Source organism: Pinus tabuliformis, chromosome 2_1, assembly GCF_031772625.1.
Source record: "Pinus tabuliformis cultivar Carrire ecotype Pingquan chromosome 2_1, CPIR1, whole genome shotgun sequence".
In the NCBI taxonomy this organism is placed as follows: Eukaryota; Viridiplantae; Streptophyta; class Pinopsida; order Pinales; family Pinaceae; genus Pinus; species Pinus tabuliformis.
In genome coordinates this window covers 461,760,051-461,768,839 of record NC_142299.1, presented here as the reverse complement: position 1 = coordinate 461,768,839, position 8,789 = coordinate 461,760,051, and the positions used below count along the sequence as shown (strand labels likewise).

At 37.0% G+C, this 8,789-nt stretch overlaps 1 pseudogene; it reads right to left on the bottom strand.

Annotated features, from left to right (window-relative positions):
- Positions 1–4,692: 4,692 nt before the first annotated feature.
- On the bottom strand, positions 4,693–5,476 carry LOC149200917 (cyclin-U4-1 pseudogene; annotated as a pseudogene).
- Between the last annotated feature and the right edge of the window lie 3,313 nt (positions 5,477–8,789).

The following is an 8,789-nucleotide window of genomic DNA, read 5'->3' as shown; positions in this document are numbered from 1 at the left end:
ATTCCAATGTGGAAACATCTAGCGAACATAATTGTGCAATTACACCTCTTTGCTCCTTTTTTAGAAGCTTTGTCATACCATTAGAGCTGATTATCTTTCCTGGTTTCCCTGCAATACCCCTTAATTCAACTTCCTTTCCTTCCGTAGAAAATTTGATGAAAAGTTCTTGAAAATTAAAAGCTATTGTACCCAAGGATTGTAGCCATTGGACTCCTAGTACAACATCAGCACCTCCCATTGGAATGGAAAGCATTGGGCTAGTCAATACATATTCTCCCATGGATAGCTTGATATTATGGCACTTTCCAGAGCAATTTATTGTTCCTCCATTTGCAATCATCACTTGACACTCTGGTGCTGGATATAGGAAGCAATTCAATTCTTTTGCTACCCTACAATGAATAAAATTGTGGGTGCTTCCTGAATCAATCAACACTATTACCTTTTTCTTCTTGATTTGTCCTTCTATCTTGATGGTTTGAGGAGTGGTAATTCCCGCCAATGCATTACAAGATATGGTCGGATTTATTTGTTCTTCATCTAGGCTTTGTTCCTGGAGTATATCCTCTTCTTTTGACCTTTCTTGCTCCTTTTCTTCTTCCTCTTCACAATCTATGTAGAATAATTTCTTCTCAGCACACTTATGACCTTTAGTGTATTTGCTATCACAACTGTAACAAAGCCCTTTTGCTCTTTTTTCTTCCAATTGTTGTGGTGTCAACCTTATAGGTTGTGGAAGACTAGGGGCAACAACACTTCCGTCTTTATAGTTGTGAGTGGTATGCTTCCTGGTTGCCATAATTTTGCTTTCCATTTTTCTTGCTAACCTGAATGCCTTCTCTAATGAATCAGGTTCCCAAAGGCGAACATCATGTTGGATATTATCCTTTAAAGACCCTATGAACACATCAATCCTATGCTCCTCTGGAATATCTTTTACCCTTATGTTCAATTTTTGGAACTCCTCAATGTGCTCCATTATTGAACCCTTTTGTTTGAGACTTATCAATTGGCTAAAAAAAGTGTTGCTTTTTGTATCCTCATAATGTGCTATCAATTCTTCCGTAAAAATTGCCCAAGTGATAAATTGTTTACGAGAGCAAAGCCATTGATACCATACAAACTAATTTGGTTCCAAATATAAAGTTGCCATACGTACCTTTTGTGTGTTTTGCACATTATTGAGATCGAAGAATTGCTCCATCTGTAATATCCATGTGGCGGGATCCTTGCCATAAAACTTCCTCATATCGATTTTTGGAATATGGTGGGTCTTCGATCCCACATTAGAGTCTATGGAATCATGATTAACATTTCTTTTGTTCACATCATGAGTTTCCTTTACAAGCTTTTCACCATTTGTAAGTATTTCTTGTAGAAAATTTGTCTTCAAATCTGTCATGTCTATCTTCAAATCTGTCTTCAAATCATCCATCATGCCCTTTATCTTAGATTCCACGCCATTTATCTTAGATTCCACGCCATTTATCTTAGCTTCTGTTACCTTTGTGAGCGTGACATTTGTTGCACTTGTTCTTGTAATTTTGATATATCATGTAGCATTTCTTCCTCTTCTTCATGAGTCATGCTAGAGCTTTCAGGTTCCTTACTAGGTGTTTGCATTTTCTTTCCTCGGGGCATCAGTTACCGATAATAATGCTTTACTATGCCCTTTGAATTCCTTCAAACCAAGCTTATGCAAAAATTTAAAAAAAACTACACACCTTTTTTCACTTTGTAGAAGCCTGATATTGAATCTGATGTATCTCTGTAATTTCCGATCATCCAGTTCTGAAATTTTGACCTGTAGTAGCCTTCTGCGTCCTCTTTCCAATGCCACAAGTCTGACCCAAATTGGATTCTCCAAGGAAGAGTTATGCAAAATCTCCCACAGTGACTTGATTATAGACTAGTTCAGTAGAGCGAACTTGTACGACGTGCCACGAGTCACTGTTTCAACCTTTGGATCTAAAAATGCACACAAGAAACTACAACCTGTCCTCTTTCTGTACCTTCTTACGAAATTTCAATCCGATCCCCAGAGAGAAAGTTATGACGATTTTCCCCAGGTCACCTGTTTGGAATGTAATTCAGGAGTCTGCAAAAAGACCAACTTCCTCAGATCATATCTCCGCAAATATAGCGCGAAAAGCTCTGAAATTTGGACCCAAGGTTCAGCGCGATTTCTTCTCAAATGGTTTTTTTTTGTGACTTCTGAAAGTCACAGAAAAAAGTTATAGCGAAAATGCCACGATGACCTGTTTGGAGCAGCGAAACCCTAGAATCCAAAGCTCTGATACCAAATGTTATGAAACCAGCTCAAAAAAGATAGAAAAGATAGATCAACGCCTTAGAATTCAGCCTCTTCGAGGGGCAACCTCCTTTACATTACATAAATGAACAATTCTTGGATGATTCAAATGACAAAACCTCCTTTCTATATATAGGAGTCTAAGGAGTCACAATATAATCCAGCCGACCTAACAATAATAATATAAAGCCACAAAAATAACAATAGAGGGATTCTATGGGGCACATTAATAACAATATGGGGGCAATAGGGGCACAACAATATAAATAAGGGGTATAACTACAATATTAATGGGGTAATCACTAGTATTATAGGGACCCAACAAGGACTTACATTCCTCAGCCCTAATGGTTTGTTGTTAGTATGATATGTTTGGCCAAGCTAGATTGCTCATAGTTTGGCTAAATTTGAACTAAGCTGGAGGTTGCTTGATATCTGCACCTTGCATTGAATGCTGATATATTGTTATATCTGTTTACAATGAACAAAATCTTTTTGGATAATGAAAAGCCCTTGGTCAATGTTAAGAGTTCAACTCATCGTAGGCCAAGATGAAAGATTTATAAAATATGTCGTATCAAACCATGTTCAATATCAACTATCCAAAATATTGGTAGTGATTCACATACCCAATGATATGTGCAGCCTCATGCCTAAGATATGGGTGAAGGAGGTGCAAACAAAAGAATACTTTCATCCTTAGGCTGAGTGGTAGGAACAATAGCAAATTCTCTAGGTAATCAATTACTATAACATCATCTTTTTTTCTTTTTCTCCTCAGCCATAATCAATCAACAATTGTGACCCATGGAGAGAACATGATTATAGGGAATAAAGTCACCACTGCCAATCTGAACAGATATAAGAATGCATGTAAATATGAATATGAAAGGGAGAGGAAGATTGTGAGGAGATGGTTTATAACATTTGCAAACAAAACTGACTACCATAAAAAGGATACAAATGCATCAAATCCTGAGCAAATTAGTTATTTAACAATGATTTTTTTTTTGTATTGTGCATCAAAAAATTAAGCTCAATAAGTATGACATGGTCTTTGCATCTCAACCACACAATTCAAACAGAGTCAAAATCTCCAAAAGTAGTCTCCAATGCATGAACATATCCCGAAATTAACAAGTCACTTGAATCATTAAAGGTCTTACTTTGAATAAGATATAGACAATGTTGTTGCATGTGGAAGTCATGCACAACATGCCTTCCTTGAAACAAACGAGATGGTGAAATGGATTTCTTCCATATATGGTTTTATTTTCAAATAGTGAGGAAATGAAGTTATATGATAACCTGTATCATTTTAGTGCCCAAAATCCTATGTTACCAGAAACAAAATAGATGTTGGCATTCTTGCAGTTATAAGGTGTAGAAACAGAATAGGACAAACAACTTTGTTTTCTAAGGTGGTTTCCATTTCAAAGGCCATGAAACCATTTCTCAAGGAATGGACCTTTTTAGTATGACACATGACTTCAATTTTGGTAAATGGTGACATCATACAACAATTAAGAATATGTATAAATCAGAATCCTAAACAAAGGCAGGTAAAGTTGTTTGATAACGAATTAGATGTTGGGTAAATGAACAATGTTTGACTAGGATTATCTAGGATTTTGGATATTTTTTCCGCATAAAAGCAATGGTAGTTGGTTGAGATGGGCTTATATAGCTGAGGAGTTGTGCCGATGTCTAGACCTCCTTGTAGCTTGTATGCTTCTTCCATCCAAATTTTGACCAGAAACAACTGTCTTTTCTTGAGAGTCACACACTCCTAGAAGAAGAGCCTGTAGCAATAAGCAAACAAGATTACAAGGAAAACCAGGAGGAAAGTCACCAAGGTGTTGACCCTTGAACACATGCTATTTGCTACCTATAGCCAACATAGATTACAAAGGAGCCTATAGAAACAGGAAAATCAGATTACAAGGAAAACTAGGGGATAAGTCACCAAGGTGTTGACCCTTGAACACATGCTATTTGCTACCTATAGCCAACATAGATTACAAAGGATCCTATAGCAACAGGAAAATCAGATTACAAGGAAAACCAGGGGATAATTCACCAAGGTGTTGACCCTTGGACACACACAGGCTATTTGCAACCTCTAGCCAAAGTAGATTACAAAGGCAATATAGTTGTCAACTCAACAAGTCATTGAGTTCCTTGGAGCACAAAGGCAATCTAGGGGTAAATTAACCAACGATCCTTATTCTTCGATAATAAGCATCCATCTATTGGATTGCTCCTATAACTCTAGCCTTTCACACATAATATCTCCATAGATTGAACTTGTGACTGATCTTGGTAAATTCCAAGTGCCTTGACATTCACGTTATATGCCAACTTACAAGACATTCTCTAGTCATGTTTTACGATATCCAAAGCCCTGGTGCAGATTACTATCAAATTTCTTGAAAACACATATTTTTTTGGGCACCAACATTTGCTATGATGGCAAGAAGAGTTCACATTGAGCCCATTTGCTGATACTTGAATTCATACTTCTGCATAACTACACCAAACTGCCATTTGCTGCTGTGTTTTCTGACTCTTATCCTGCACAGAATTCTCTCCCAGACCACACCAATATTGCAATATTGGCTTCTATATCTGGAACCCACCACAGAGCATCATCTCCCTTTGGAGGAGAGAGCAGTAGTCCTCAAATGTGCTTACTGTGATGTGTAGGTGAAACTTCAAGGCAAACAAAAACTCCAATTCTAGCCTGTTCATTTCCAGAGGCGTAACACCACCCACTTTGGCATAGTAGGCATTATTGTAGTACGCATCGTCCATAAATTTGGCAGCAACCATGGCACTGGTGATGAGAAGGTGATATACATTGAGCGATGTGATAGGAAGACTAAGGCACTGTTGATGAATAAATTTGTTGATATAAGCATACGCAACGACAAAGCAGGAAGGGCTACAATTGGCGTACTTGAAGATCCTTTCCCGGTACTTCTCTACTCCTATTGAGGGAGCCCTGAGTCCATGAAAAACTGTGAATTTCTTAGGAATTACAATGCTCTGTAATGAAGCTGATGCCTGTTCATTCCTTGCTACCACTCTTTCTAGAAGAGATGATAGAATTGCGATGATGGCAGGGGCTTGGCCCGATCCACTAGGCTCAATAATCCAATACATATTTAGCAGAGACAGATCTAAGAAAGAAAATCAGAAATGAGAAAAACTGAAGCCTTATCTCCTAGAGACTGGCCATCAATGAATCTTGGGCACCAATGTGGAGCTGCCCATTTGAAAATTGAGCTGTAACTTGGGAAGTTTCAATTGGATTTGAGCTTGCTAAATCCAAATTTCTTTGAGATCCAAAGATCGTTGGACCCAAATAGTACACGAGTGAACTGCAATGCCTAAGATTTCTAGCACAATCACATTTTCACCCTAAACTTCAACTCAGAATCAAAATATTTAAGATCCAGACCAACAGATTCAAATTCACAAAAGCTAAAACACCAAAATGTTGAAAGGAACAAAGAAGCCCAAATATGGCGACTTGGGCAGAAGGGATCCTCAATGCAGATGAGGGGCGAAGAATGGGTGATTTGCAGGTGGGGAGGCATGGATTGGCTGGACGCTGGTGAGCCGAAACAAGAGCAGGAGAAGAACGTGAGAAAGAAAACAAGTGTGGCCTCTATGGTAGTTAATCCACCAAATTCACCCAGAACTTACACCTGGACTGGGCTAGTCCATTAAGATATGCCACCGAATTCAGACAGACTTGAAATATTTTGGCAGAGTAGACTCAACACACATCATAAGGAACCTGATGATCTGTATTGATGTCTCAAGGCCACTGCTATTCAAATGAAATCTCAGGCTCCGGGCAGCTATAAATCTGGTTCTCATTGCTTTTCATGGCTATAAGGAGGGTATCTTTTTTTTTTTCAATTTAAAAATACAATTTGTTATATGAATATATTTTAGGATTATAAGTCCTTACAAGCTCTTTATAATGGAATTTTGGGTTTAGTGGGCTTTGGGTCCAGATTTTGAACCTAGCTCTGATACCACATGTAAGAACCCTATCCTAGGGTCTTCTAACAGATCTATTTCTCTAGAATTTAAATGCAACCAGAGGCAATAATTTACTTTCTTATAGGACTTTTAAACAATAAATAATTTACCATTTACATTCTAATCCTTATAAATTATAGTGAAAATTCCATTTTAATAAATTTACATGAACAATCTATAGAGGAATACCTGTACCAGTGGCTGGTGGAGATGCCTGTGAGCCACTGCTCGTGTTGAACGCTCCTCTTGACTAACCCAACTAGATTTACCTCCCATCCAACTAGGAAATAATCCCTAGCCCAGGAAACCTCCACAATTTCCATAGCCATTTGAGCCCAAGTCCAACCAGATGTAGTGTGTATGTCCAAGATGAACAATATTTCCCTCCTCTTAACAACCCAAGAAATCTCCACAGGTTCCTAAGGTCTCCAAAATCACAAAAAATCCTAAAATCACAACCTACCCTAAAATCATAAGCAATGTCCCCATCCTCCCATTTTCTCCCTTCCCCCTTTCCTTTTTTTATACCCTCCCTTTCTCCTCCATCTCAACCACCTCTCATTAATGTCATTAACTTCTCATCCATTCTTACAGTTGACTTCTCTCATCTCAAGTAAAGCTGGGAGTACATTTGGAAATGTGACATGAATATAAAATTGGGAAATTAATGGGAGAGGACCATGTCTTCTCCCAAGTAAATCTGAAAGTACATTTGGGAATGTGAGATATATATATATATATATATATATATATATATATATATATATTGATAATTAAATGGAGAGAACTATGTCTTCTCCCAAGTAATTATGAGGGTACATTGGGGAATGTGAGATGAATATATATATTGATAATGAGTTGGAGAGGACCATGTCTTCTCCCTAGTAAATGTGAGGGTACATTGGGGAATGTGAGATGAATATATATATATATATATATATATATATATATATATATATATATATATATATATATATATTGGTAATGAGTTGGAGAGGGCCATGTCTTCTCCCTAATAATGTGAGGGTACATTGGGGAATGTGAGATGAATATATATATTATTTGAAATAATGGAAGGAGAAGATAAAAAATATGGCACCTTCACCCTTTCCTTACATCAGTGATGAAAAATTTGAATGAAAGTGAAGGAGACAATGATACAAAATATTTCTTGGTAGAGGGCATATGCATGCCACAGGAGAAAGTGAAATAAACTATTGTTTGGAAGAGGGTGCATGCATGCTAAGTGCACACATGTCACACCTTCAATTAATTATAGTTTAGATGTTGTTTCAAATTTAGGAATTTCAATTTTGGATAGAGTTTTTCTATTATTAGAACTTTTCTTTTGTTATTATTAGAATGCATGATCTATTCTTACTAAAATGGTGCAAATCCCTAGTCAATTAGAATACTTATGCATGAGAAATTCCCATCTTAGGCAGAGGACAAAAATAAGAAAGAAGGGATGCATGCTTGCATGCTCCAGTTCATATTTTGATGGAGACACACTTACTTGGCACTCTTACCATGCAACTATGGTGCTCTAGGTGATCAGGTTAGGGCTATGATTTGACAGAGTCCAACCAGATAGGCCTTTTTCAGGAGTCCATATTCATTGTACTTTCTCTCCTCTTCCTATTATATAAGCGAGATGAAAGGTGTGCCATTGTGTTGGTTATCGAGGTTTTGTTTTGAACTGTAGTGCATCTTTTTCAATATTTAATAGAAGATAGATGCAATTGAGAGTCCAGATCTATGTATTTTCCATTCAAATTTTCCACACTATGTATTTTGTAAATCAACAAACTTATATCTACCTCTTTTTTATTGAAACTTTCAAGTTTTCAGCTACCTAGTATTTAGGTTATTCTTTCTAGGTTCCTAATATGCTTACATTGTTAATGAAAATAAAGGGATATAAATATAAAGGGGCATACAAAATGTTAATGAAAAATTGATACCTACAATATTTAGTGAAAGTAGGGGCTTTTGAAATTGATAAGGTGTATTGGGTTCATATTGGCAGGGGGTTAAATAAAGTGACTTTTAGAGGTATTTTCCAATATGTAGTCAAATTAAGGGTATTATTTAGTATGCCATGAACGAACATGTTATGTCAAAGGTTCATTGAGTGAAGCCCCTGTGTATTTTACTCTAGAATCATAAGATATTAATGTCGTTGCATATATCAACTCATCGTCCCTCTCTGTGATTCAAATGTGACCCATATTGAGAGCCTCTAAGTATCTAAGCCACTAATATGCAAACTGGTCTCCCATTTCTAAGTCCTCAATCAAGAGCCAACATTGACTCCAAATGGTTTTGGTCTCTGGGTTTGCAATGAGATCCATTTTGGTAATACCTCTATTTTGCAAGTGTTCAATGACATCCTAATGTAGTTTCAAACCTGTCCTTCATC